We start from the raw sequence: 12,800 nt of genomic DNA on the forward strand, positions 1-12,800 counted from the left end.
TGATCTCTGACCTCACAGCTGAAGCTGATCTCTGACCTCACAGCTGATCTCTGACCTCACAGCTGAACTCTGACCTCACAGCTGATCTCTGACCTCACAGCTGATCTCTGACCTCACAGCTGAACTCTGACCTCACAGCTGATCTCTGACCTCACAGCTGATCTCTGACGTGACATCTTTGTGAAGAGAAACCATCCATCATTACACAGCGGTGGAGGCCTCCATGCCCAACTGTCCCCCTCTTACAATGCTCATTTCAATTCAGTTTATTTCTTCAGCTCCAAGTCACAACAGAATCGTCTCAGGGACTGAACAGAAACATTCATCTATAAAATAATAATTTAACAGAAACATTCATGTATAAAATAATAATTGAACAGAAACATTCATGTATAAAATAATAATTGAACAGAAACATTCATCTATAAAATAATAATTTAACAGAAACATTCATGTATAAAATAATAATTGAACAGAAACATTCATGTATAAAATAATAATTTAACAGAAACATTCATCTATAAAATAATAATTGAACAGAAACATTCATGTATAAAATAATAAGTTAACAGAAACATTCATGTATAAAATAATAATTGAACATTATTTATCTGAGGAGCAGCTTTGAGTTTAACTCCATCACTGAACTCTCATCTTGAACAAGCATGAAGGCGACAGTGGAAAGAAAAACTCCGTAATGAGGAAGAAACCTTTAGCAGAACCAGGATCAGGACAAGAGGACCATCTGCTTCGACCGGCTGGGTTTGGTAGGAATAGATACACAATGGCAGGTCAAGAATCACGTTGATAGAAATAGTATAAAAATGAAAACTATTCAATTTTAACAATTCATTTAAGGAAATGAGGTCAGTTTGTCCTCTAGTAGTCTAAGTCTATAGCAGCATAACAAGCAAACACTAACTATAGGATTTATCAAAAAGGAAAGTCTTCAAACTGGATAATGTGTCAGCCTCATGGACAGAAACTGGAAGTTGGTTCCACAAGAGAGGAGCCTGAGAACTGGAAGATCTTCCTCCCATTCTGCTGCTGGAGCTCTAGGAACCACAAGTAAACCTGCAGTTTGAGAGTGAAGTGCTCTGTTAGTAAAATATGGAACAATAAGATCTGTAATAAAAGATGGAGCTAGGTTGTTGAGAGCTTTGTAGGTTAGAAGTAAGATTTTGAATTCAGTTCTGGACTTGACAAGGAGCCAATGGAGAGAAGCTAATGCTGTTATTGCTAGTATCACTCAACTCTCTGTGAATAGCAAGCGGCCATCAGGACAATAACGACCAATTGTTAGATCGATGGTCCTCCATCATGTGAACAGCTAGTTCTGGATGTCATCAACAAACTGGTTAATCCACTATGAGAAGGGGCTATTTATAAGACTGAGGTCCCATTTACACAGACACGGTGGGGGAAACAGGTTTTTTTTTAAGTTGATTTGAGGAAAAGGTCCACATTGACACGGACCATATTCGATGTTTACATCAAACCACCCCAGTCTGCTGTAGTTACCATGCCAGGTCATTAGTTGGCTCTGTGAATTTTGTACATTCACCTAATGCACATGCGCTGCATGGGACTGCTCTCAGTAAGGACTTTCCTTTGGCCTGAAAGCCCAATAACAACAAAATTTAAAGCTGGATTTTGGATTTGATACCAAACGGGACTGCTTAGTCTAACAGCTCGACACCGGTTGCTGAGCGAACCAGCACTGAAGCTGTCCTCCCACCAGAGGTCGACCAGTTCTGAGAGAGAGCACTGACTCGGTGGTGCAGGAGGAGCTTGAAGAGAGACAGCCTGTACAAGTCAGATTCATTCATTCATTCATTCATTGGAAGGTGGCGCTAGTGTGTGTGGCTTGCCGTCTCTCGCTGTTTGTGTTCGTGCTCTTTTTGTTTTTTATCATCAGTGCCAGTTCTCTGCTTGTGTATGATCGCCAAACATTGTTGGATCTTTGTCTCTCTGCCAAGGATTTAGTGAAATTCGACACTGATTGTGGTGTTCACACGACGTTTCAGCAGTTTTCCTTCACCAGTCGGACACCTGCTCACCTCTGCCACACCCACGCTCCTCTCCCTCGGCGTAAACGCCGGCGCCGCCGGGGCAAACGCAGCGGACGACTGTTAAAGATTAAAGCTTTCTTGGCACGATTTCCTGTGGTCTCCCGGAGGAGAAATGGACTGGTACCTGGTCTCTTTCTGAGCCCGCGGTCTCTGGACCCTGCTGACAGCTGGCTGGTGTGTGCTGTCAGTTCGGATGACATGGTCCGCCCCCGCGGCCCCTGCGGCCCCCGCGGCCCCTGCTCTCCCCGTCCTCGCCGGCGTGGTGTAAATCCCCGCCATCTACGAGCCCTGCGTCGGGCTCCACAGACAGCTGCAGCTTGGGATGCACCGGCCCCTGCCAGGTTTGGCCTTGTTAATGCAAGATCACTGTCAAATAAAACTTTCATCTTGAGGGATTTCTTCATGTCCCGTGATCTGGATTTTCTCTGCGTAACGGAGACATGGCTGAGAACCGGCGAGCCCACCGCTCTTATTGAACTGTCACCACCTGACTGCTGCTATTTTAATTCCCCGCGCCTGTCGGGTCAGAAAGGAGGAGGAATAGCAGTTGTTTTTAAAATGATTTTAAATGCCGGCAGATCAGCCTGCAGTCTTCTTTTACAAGTTTTGAACACTGCTCATTTGAAATCGGCCCCGCTCATGTTATCTTGGGTGTCGTCATCTATCGGTCACCCAAGCACAATAAGGATTTTATAAATGACTTTTCAGAATTTCTGGCTGACATCCTGCCCAAATATGATTATTTTCTCATTCTTGGAGATTTTAATATTCGCGTCTGCTGCCCAGAAGAGCCGATCTCCAGGAGCTTTTTAAATGTTATTGACTCTTTTAACTTTGTACAGTCTGTGTCTGGTCCTACTCATGAACTCGGGCACACACTTGACTTGGTCCTGTCTCATGGTCTGGATGTTTCCAACTTGGACATATGTGATGCTGTTTTTTCAGATCATATGCCCATCCTATTTGACATTCCCACTCACTGTCCAGTTAAAGTGTGTGCTCCTCCTCAGCGCTGTCGCATGTTTAACTCCTCCTCTCCAACCTTGTTCTCCTCCACTTTTCTTGGTCTCTGCGAGGATAACTCTAAAGACTCTCTTTGTTTAAATATTGATGAACTGGTTTCCAGCTTCCACTCTCTGTTTACAACCACTGGACACGATCGCTCCTTTGAAGAACCGGCGCACCAAACCTACCCCCGAACCCTGGCTGGGTGACGTCACGCGCGCTGCCAGGCGCCAGTGCAGAAAAGCAGAGCGCAGGTGGAAAAAGGACAGACTACATGTTTCTTTTAATATTCTCAAAGAGAGTCTGTTACATTATCAGAAAACTGTAAAAGCCGAGAAGAACAAATATCTCTCAGGCATAATTTCTTCTAACTGTAACAACCCCAGAGTTTTGTTCAAAACCATAGATATTGTTCTCCATGCTCCCAAGTCTGGTGGTTTTGATGCCTCCACTGAAATCTGTGAAAGTTTCCTCCACTTCTTCACTGATAAAATTGTGTCAACCAGAGCTTGTATTTCTCAGCCTTCCTATGATCCTTCTGTTCCTCTACACCACTCATCTGTTTTGGATCAGTTTGAGCCGGTGTCCTTCTCTTTTCTACAGGACACAGTTGATCATATGAGGCCCTCTGGTTCTCCTGCAGACTCCATCCCACCTCGTTTGTTTAAGGAGGTATTTTCCACTATTGAACCAAGTGTACTTCAGATTATCAATAGCAGTCTTTCCTCTGGTATAGTACCTGAGGCTTTTAAACATGCATTTGTACGCCCTCTACTCAAAAAAACAGGTCTTGACCCCTCTCTCTGCTCCAATTTCAGGCCTATCTCTAATCTCCCACTTATTTCAAAACTATTAGAGAAGGTTGTTTACAACCAGTTGTTACCATTTTTAGAGGACCATGGTATCACTGAGCCGTTTCAGTCTGGGTTTAAAGCCCGCCACAGTACAAAGAGTGCACTTTTGAGGGTTTCAAATGATTTATTCTTGTCCACAGACTCCGGAAAGTCTGTTGTTTTAGTGCTCTTAGATTTGTCTGCTGCATTTGACACTGTTGATCACAGCATTTTAATCTCTCGTCTTGAGCACTGTGTGGGCATCAGGAGTGTCGCCCTCAATTGGTTTCGGTCATATTTAACCAATAGGAGTTTCTGCGTAAAAATCGACAATTTTATGTCTCCCACTGCTCCTCTTCCACATGGTGTCCCCCAGGGCTCAATCCTTGGCCCTCTTTTATTTGCTCTTTACTTACTCCCCCTTGGCTCGATTTTTAGGAAGCATGGCATTTTATTTCACTTTTATGCTGATGATTGCCAGATCTATTTTCCCCTGGCACAAAACAACACAGTTCAACAACTTACACACTGCCTTAATGATGTTAAGACATGGTTCTCACTTAACTTCCTTAGTCTAAATGAGAACAAGACTGAAGTTATGATGTTTGGACCAAGTTGCCGTCCCTCTCCCAGCATAGATCTTAGCTCACTGTCATTTTATCTCAAGGACTGTGTCACCAATCTGGGGGTGAAGTTTGAGTCTGATTTTAAATTTGAAAAACAGATCAGCAGTGTTGTTCAGAAAAGTTTTTATCAGCTCCGCCAAATAGCAAAAGTGAAACCAATCCTAGCAAGACCTGACTTGGAGAAATTAATCCATGCTTTTATCACAGCTTGTCTTGACTACTGTAATGCGCTGTATGCAGGCATTAGCCAGACGTCTCTTGCTCGTCTGCAGCTTGTGCAGAACTCTGCTGCTCGCCTGTTAACTCAGGCTCGTAGGTGCGAGCATATTACTCCCATCCTGGCGTCCCTTCATTGGCTCCCTGTGCACTACAGAATTAATTTTAAGCTTTTGCTGTTTGTTTTTAAATGTCTGAACAACCTTGCCCCACCATATCTGTCTGAGCTGCTTCAGCCTTACTGTCCACCCCGATCCCTACGATCAGCTGATCAGCTGCTGCTGACAGTCCCTAAAACTAGGCTGAAGCTCAGAGGTGACAGAGCGTTTGCTGCTGTTGCTCCCAGGTTGTGGAACACTTTACCCTTGAGTGTCAGACAGGCCTCCTCTCTTCCTGTTTTTAAATCTCTTTTAAAGACACACTTTTATTCTTTGGCTTTTAACACGTGATCTTATCTTTTATGGCTTTTTAATACACCTGCTGTGAAACTGGTATGTGAATGCTTTTTATGTTTCTTTGTGTATGCTTTGTATGTTTTTATTGTTTTGTTTGTTTTTATTGTTTTATTGTGCAGCACTTTGGCTACCCTTGTGGTTTTTAAAATGGCTGTATAAATAAAGTTGATTGATTGATTGATTGATTGATTCAACCTTTATTTAGACAGATAAGTCACATTGAGCCTAGAAGACTCATTTACAAGTGAGACCTGTTCAGACAGACAAAAAATAGTGAAACTGGACACATGTAGGAATTGGAGGCGAAAAAATTCCTATCAGAGTTTTGTTCTTCTTGGCTGAGGAGAAAAACTCTAATATTAAAAAAAAACAACAAAAAAAAACAAAGTCCATGCTCAATAATCCAGGTATAAAATCCAGCATTTTTCAGTCAGGTCATCTGGACAGTTTCTTTTTTTTTTGTGCTGAAACGTTTCACCTTCAATCCAGAAGGCTTCATCAGTCAAGGAAACACACAACAAAACTGATTCTTCCCCCAACAGCTTACTCCAAAGTGGAACAAACCAGTTCTGCTTGTGATGAAGCCCTCCGGATCGAAGGCGAAACGTTTCAGCACACAAAAAAATGAAACTGTCCAGATGACCTGACTGAAAAATGTTAGATTGTATACCTGGATTATTGAGCATGGACTTTGTTGTTTTCAACCAGTTTGACACGACTGTCAACAAGGAAGAGGGCCGGCAATGGAGGAGGGGCGTACCAAAGAGACCATCTAATCACAAGCAGAACTGGTTTGTTCCACTTTGGAGTAAGCTGTTGGAGGAAGAATCAATTTTGTTGTGTGTTTTCTTGACTGATGAAGTCTTCTGGATCGAAGGCGAAACGTTTCAGCACAAAAAAAAGAAACTGTCCAGATGACCTGTCTGAAAAATGTTGGATTAAAAAACACACCTCACGCAAACAAGTACATAGTGACATATACATTCCACAGAGGGGGAAGACAACGAGAGTGGTGAGCAATGTTCATGGACACTCTCGAGGGCACTGTAAGAGTTCTGATAAGGATGGAATAATCAGCCAGTTCCCTTAGGTGAGATTCATAAACATTCTCGAGGTATGTCAGGGAATGACCAAGGATAACACCTATGAGAATCCAAGAGTCCTGAAATGATGACACAAAGTTTATTCAGCTGGTTTCCTCTGGTTATCAGTTGGAAATTCCTCGGGGGTGGGGGGAGGGGGGGGGGAGCGTCAGATCACATGTTGTCCAGGTGAATTCAGATAAGGTGGCCTTCAAGGCCAGCCAGTGAGCCAGATTCAGATAAACACACAGTTGTTTTGGGGACAGGCAGAACTTAATGACATCTACCTTGAGTCTGTGTTGGTCCAAATGGTTCTGAAATGTCCAAATTACATGGCCACACCGATGGAACGTGACTGAGTAAAAATCCCCAAGATCTGAGCCTTTCTGCCCAAAGCATTTGAGTCTTTGGTGCTTGAGGCACGAACCAAGCCATCATAAAGGCAAGCAGCGTGATCGGGTCCAAATTTGCTGCTGACGACTTCCTTGATTGTAGATAAAACCAGCACCAGCTGAATCCAAAAAGTAGGAACCAGTTATCGTAAATCCAATTAAATATGAGTCCTTAAAATCCACAGAGGCAGCAGAGATAGACACATCATCAAGTCTTCCAGTCGATGAGATATCCAGCTGCGTGCGTGCCAACAGGGCAAATCGGCTCGTCTAAAGCTTGTCTTCTCTTCAAGAAATGTTGTAAATTGAGTTGAGGGACCAACTGGTCAAATCAAGTCTGTAATTATGGTTCCGAAGATGCAAGAGAGGCTCAGAAGCAGTTTCACAGACAGACAGAGCAGCAAAGCAAACGGAGAGGGAGGGAGGGGAAAAGCGTCCGACCTCGGCAAGAGCAAGTGGCGTCAGTACCCAGGCTGACAACAGAGAGGAAGAGTACAGTTCAGTTTACAGTTCAGTTAATGTATTTTTAATCATGTTTAGTTTCCTAATATGTGTTTGTGACATACAGTTTGTGGTATTGAATAAATAAATAAAAATTAAACCTGTCTTCATTTTCAACTTTAATAACATGCAACATGTTTCACATCATTGTTCAGATCACATAACTTGAATTACATAATTCCAGATAGCTTCATTACATCTCGCACCACTAACAGAGATACTGTTTATTATTGCTACTGTTATTATTTAGCACATACAAGGATACAAGGATGTTTATTGTCATTCTCATCACACGTGGTACAAAAGATGGAACAAAACTATGTTCACAGGGTCCCAGTTATATCCACAAAAATACAAATTGTAAAGAAAAACATTAGTAAGATCCGAGTCATGAACTAAGAATATGCTGCATTATACACAAGACTAAAAATACACTATCAATCAACCTTTATTTCTACAGGTAAATCCCAGTGAGCCTCAAGGACTCATTTACAAGAGAGACCTGATTTCAACAAAGAAAGATGAAACAATGGACAACAGCAACATCAATAAACAGTTATAAAAAGCATACTACAGTTTTTTTTTAACAAATAGGATGGCTAAAAGGAAAAGGTAAGTATTAATAGTGTAATAGTTAAAAGCAAAGTATTAATAGTGCAAAAACAACGCGCCAAAAACAACAGCAGCACGAACATGAGTCAGTGTGAGCAGATGAGGACCAATGAGTCAGAGTCAGAGATTCTTTATTGTCGTTCGCACCTCATGTGGTACATGTGGTGGGACAAAATTATGTACACAGGGTCCCAGTTACATCCAACAATAAAATGTAAAAGAAAAACAGTAATAACATCTAAGATATGAACTAAGAAAAACATCAACTAAAAATCCACTAAGCACTAACAGCATAAAAACTTTACATTGACCAGCAGCACCAACATGAGCATAAGCATGAACACATGAACAATGAACACAGCAACACGAAATAATCAGCAGCGTGAAAGCAGCATCATGGATAGTCAGTAGCACATGTCAACAACCAAGTGGCTTCACAGTGATTATTCTGGTTAGAGATTCATGAGTCTAACAGCCTCAGGGTAGAAGCTGTTCCTCAGTCTAGTGGTTCTACACTTAATGCTCCTCAACCTCCTTCCTGAGGGGAGTGGGGCAAAAAGTGTGTGTGCTGGGTGAGTGAGGTCCTTCATGATGCAGGTGGCCCTCTTCCTACATCTGGAGGTGTAGATGTCTGTGATGGTGGGGAGCCTGTAGAAGGAGGTGAGGACTGAGCTTCCAGACCAGCTCGTCTCAGCCGTCTGAGGAAGTAGAGTCTCTGATGATCTTTCTTCATCAGGCTGGTGGTGTTGTTGCTCCAGTTGAGGTTGTCATTCAGGTGTACACACAAGTACTTGTAGCTGGAGACCACTTCCACTGCAGATCCTCATATGTTCGGGGGGGTAGATGTGTTTATTCCTTCTGAAGTCCATGACCATCTCCTTTGTCTTATTCATATTGATGTAATGGTGCTTCTTCCTGCACCAGCTCTCCAGGTGTTCCACCTCTTGCCTATAGCTGGACTCATTGTTTGTGATGCATCGCGCCACCGCTGTATCATCTGCAAACTTTACAATGTGACAGCCTGGATGGGACGGTACACAGTCATATGTTAGCACAGTGAACATGAGGGGGCTCAGCACACAGCCCTGGGTGGAGCCTGTGCTGAGCCTATGGTGGAAGAGGAGAAGTCATGGATTTTCACAGATTGTGGTTTGTTGGTTGCTAAATAAATAGAAACGGATGTAGTGGAGTTGAGATGGAGAAAGTGTCACCCTTCTTCCTCCATCTCTCCCTTCATTATTGCTACATGAACAAGACCCCAAGATGCTTAAACTCCTCCACTTGGGGCAGGACCTCCTCCCAGACCCGGAGGGGGCACTCTACCCTGTTCTGGCTCAAGACCATGGCCTCGGATTTGGAGGAACCGATCCTCATCCTGGATGTGTCACACTCGGCTGCGAACCGCTCCAGCGAAAGCTGTAGATCACGACCTGATGAAGCCAATAAGACCACATCATCTGCAAAAAACAGAGACGAGATCCTAAGGCCACCAAAACGGATCCCTTCAACACCTTGGCTGCTCCTAGAAATTCTGTCCATAAAAGTTATGAACAGAATTGTGACAAAGGGCAACCTTGGCGGAGTCCAACTCTCACCGGGAACAAGCCCGACTTACTGCCGGCGATGCGGACCACTGCCAAAGCAATTCATCAAGACTGAGTTAAGTTGAACACACTTTGAACACCGTATGACACCATGTGTACTTGTTTAGCAACGTGTTGGCCATTGGTGTCAGAAGTATTTTTAAATGGGGGGGCGGGGGTGACTGGGGGTCGTCCCCCAGAAAATTTTGAGTAGTAGATGCCATTTCCTGCATTCTGGTGTATTCTAATGTGGTTGTTTAACATCTAGTTTTACCTACATAAGTAAACTTGATTCAGTAACTATTTTAGAGTTAATGGCACAACAAGAAGTAACCTGACCAACAGCTGATTCAATGAATTCAAAATATTATATATTCAAAGGTGATGATTTGATGCCCAAATTAAAATTAAATAACTAACTTAGTTGACTTCAAAATGAAGTAAGATGACCAATGAATGTTTGTGACAAAGGATTTATTAATTATAACAAAGATTCCTTCAAGAAACCTCCCAGTATAAATCATAAAACCAGAATGACTTCTGCTCATTCTAAATTTGTCAAATGGCCTAAATCTCCTAAAGTGAAGGAGAATCATTTTAAAATAATAATAAATAATCTTGTAGCCATGTTTCTGCAAAGAAGATTTAAATTTGATGTTGATTTGTGTGTCTTTTGTCAATCACAAGATGAATCCCTCGAGCAATTTTTTTCATGTCAATACAAAGTGTTTGGTCAGACATCAGAAACTGGATTAATCTCAAAATTAATATTCATTCATTTGATGCTGATGACATTTTACTTTATGTGGATAACTTAAGCTCAGCTTTCTCTGATGCCATAAATAAAGTCGTACTTATAGCAAAGTACAACATTCACTGAAGTAAGAGGAGAGATAATAAGTCCTCCTTCCTGTTTGATGAATGGTTTGAAGTCATACTATTCTTCATTAAGTACAAATAAAAAAAAACTGTAAAACTGCCAGAATCATCTCATAACAAATAAAAACTTATTGTTTTAATTAAAACAACAAGTTTTTCATATAGTCGTGCTCCTTTGTTTTGAATTTATTCAATTTTTTATGGGTTTTTTTCTCTTTCATTATTTTGTGAAATCTAGTTATGACACTAAGTCCATGCTCAATAATCCAGGTATAAAATCCAACATTTTTCAGTCAGGTCATCTGGACAGTTTCTTTTTTTGTGCTGAAATGTTTCGCCTTGGATCCAGAAGGCTTCATCAGTCAAGGAAACACACAACAAAACTGATTCTTCCTCCAACAGCTTACTCCAAAGTGGAACAAACCAGTTCTATTTCGTATAGGCTTCGCCCTTTAAGGCTGTCGCTGATGGGTTTATCCCGTTATGCGAAGCATCACACTGAAAAGTTTAGTCAACGCCCACCTGCTGTGTGGGCCCCACCCGGTCCGTATAGGTTACGTTAAGAGCGGGTAATCGGCTCCCAATTTTCTTCAGCAAGCTAATAACACTGACCTTCTACAAGATGTCCAGCTCCAACACCATCCGCTTGTGTCCATCTTGCAAGACCGGTTACTTGCTCAGCTTTGACCGGCACGACACCTGGAAGGGATGCCTGGGTCCCCGCCACGTCGCCCGCGCTTCCTCCTGCCGCCTCTGTGACGATCTTCCACCGGAGGAAAGGCAGAGGAGAGCAGCCTCGTTTAAGGCTAACGTCGATGACTGCCTGTCCGTGGCGGGAGAATGTTCACTGGACGACGCGATCGAATTCTTCGACGCCGGCTCTCGGAGCGAATCGGATGGTTCCTCTGGGACTGGCGATGTCAGCAGCAGCCCCAATGCTCGCTCCCTCCCGGAGAGCGCAGTGTTGGAACGAGGGGGGCCAAGCAGATGCTCGACCCCTCCGGGCCTTCCCGCCTCAACGGCCACATCGCTCCCTGCCGTCGGTGCACTCCTATCAGAGTTGCCCGACATTATCCGGGAAGCTGCTGACATGAAGGGACTTTTTGTTCCCTTCCACCCACCCAGTGAGGCGAGGACAACATCCGCTTCGCCCTTAACCCATCAGCGACAGCCTTAAAGAGCGAAGCCTATATGACATAGAATGTTGGTTACGTACTGTAATCCCAGATTCTATGAATATAGGTGTAGCCCTTTAAGCGTCGAGCCTCACTGGCTCCTAAATGGCTGAAGAAAAAAGCTATTTGGGAGCCGATTACCCGCTCTTAACGTAACTTATACGGACCGGGTGGGGTCCACACAGCAGGTGGGCGTGGACTAAACTTTTCAGTGTGATGCTTCGCATAACGGGATAAAACCCATCAGCGACAGCCTTAAAGGGCTACGCCTATACTCATAGAATCTGGGGTTACAGTACGTAACCAACGTTCTGCTTGTGATAAGATGGCCTCTTTGGTACGCCCCTCCTCCATTGCTGGCCCTCTTCCTTGTTGACAGTCTTGTCAAACTGGTTGAAAACAACAAAGTCCATGCTCAATAATCCAGGTATAAAATCCAACATTTTTCAGTCAGGTCATCTGGGCAGTTTCTTTTTTTGCGCTGAAACGTTTCGCCTTCTATCTGGAAGGATTCATCAGTCAGGAGTGTACTAAAGAGACCATCTTATCACAAGCAGAACTGGTTTGTTCCACTTTGGAATAAGCTGTTGGAGGAAGAATCAGTTTTGTTGTGTGTTTTCTTGAATGATGAAGCCTTCTGCTGTAGATCGAAGACGAAACGTTTCAGCACAAAAAGAGAAACTGTCCAGATGACCTGACTGAAAAATGTTGGGTATGGCACTCTTCAGTCTTCACGAGTTTGTATTTGTTTATTGTTGCATTGTTCTGTTTTGTGTTGTTAATAAAGTTCTAGGGGGAAAAAACCTGATGGACTTGTCAGCAGTTATGGGGCGTTTACTTTCGGGATAAATAGAGGTCATGGATTGGTCAGTTGCTGACATGCCTACTGGATTGATTGACAGGTCGTGCAGTGGAGGATCAAATAAACTAAACAGAGCTGCAGTAGCGGCGCTGGGAAGAGGCAGGGCGGCCCAGTGCAGCAGTGGTCTGTGTGGCGCAGGGCTCCAAGTGAAGCAGGAGATAACCAGATATTTTGCTTGTGCCCTCACTGCCCTGGGCCCCTTAGAGATCGTGGGCCCCTGGGCACTTGCCCAGTTGCACATATGGTTAATCCGGCCTTGCTCCTGCTGAAGAGGAGCAGAAAGCTGCAACCTCACCAGGAGGTGCTCCTGCTCCTCCTTCAGTAGGAAGAAATGAAGTGAAGAAATCAAACCAAGCTGCAGATTTCAGAGGAACATTTGCTTTTATGAGTGTCAGACACAGAACAGAACGTCTCATTTACAGTAAAAATGTTCAGCTTCATGAAACCCAGATGGGAGAACGGCTTGGTTCTGGTGCAGGAAACGGCCAATCAGAGCTGGGGAACAGC

Source organism: Nematolebias whitei, chromosome 9 (genome assembly GCF_014905685.2).
Source record: "Nematolebias whitei isolate Nwh7 chromosome 9, NemWhi1, whole genome shotgun sequence".
Taxonomy (NCBI): Eukaryota; Metazoa; Chordata; class Actinopteri; order Cyprinodontiformes; family Rivulidae; genus Nematolebias; species Nematolebias whitei.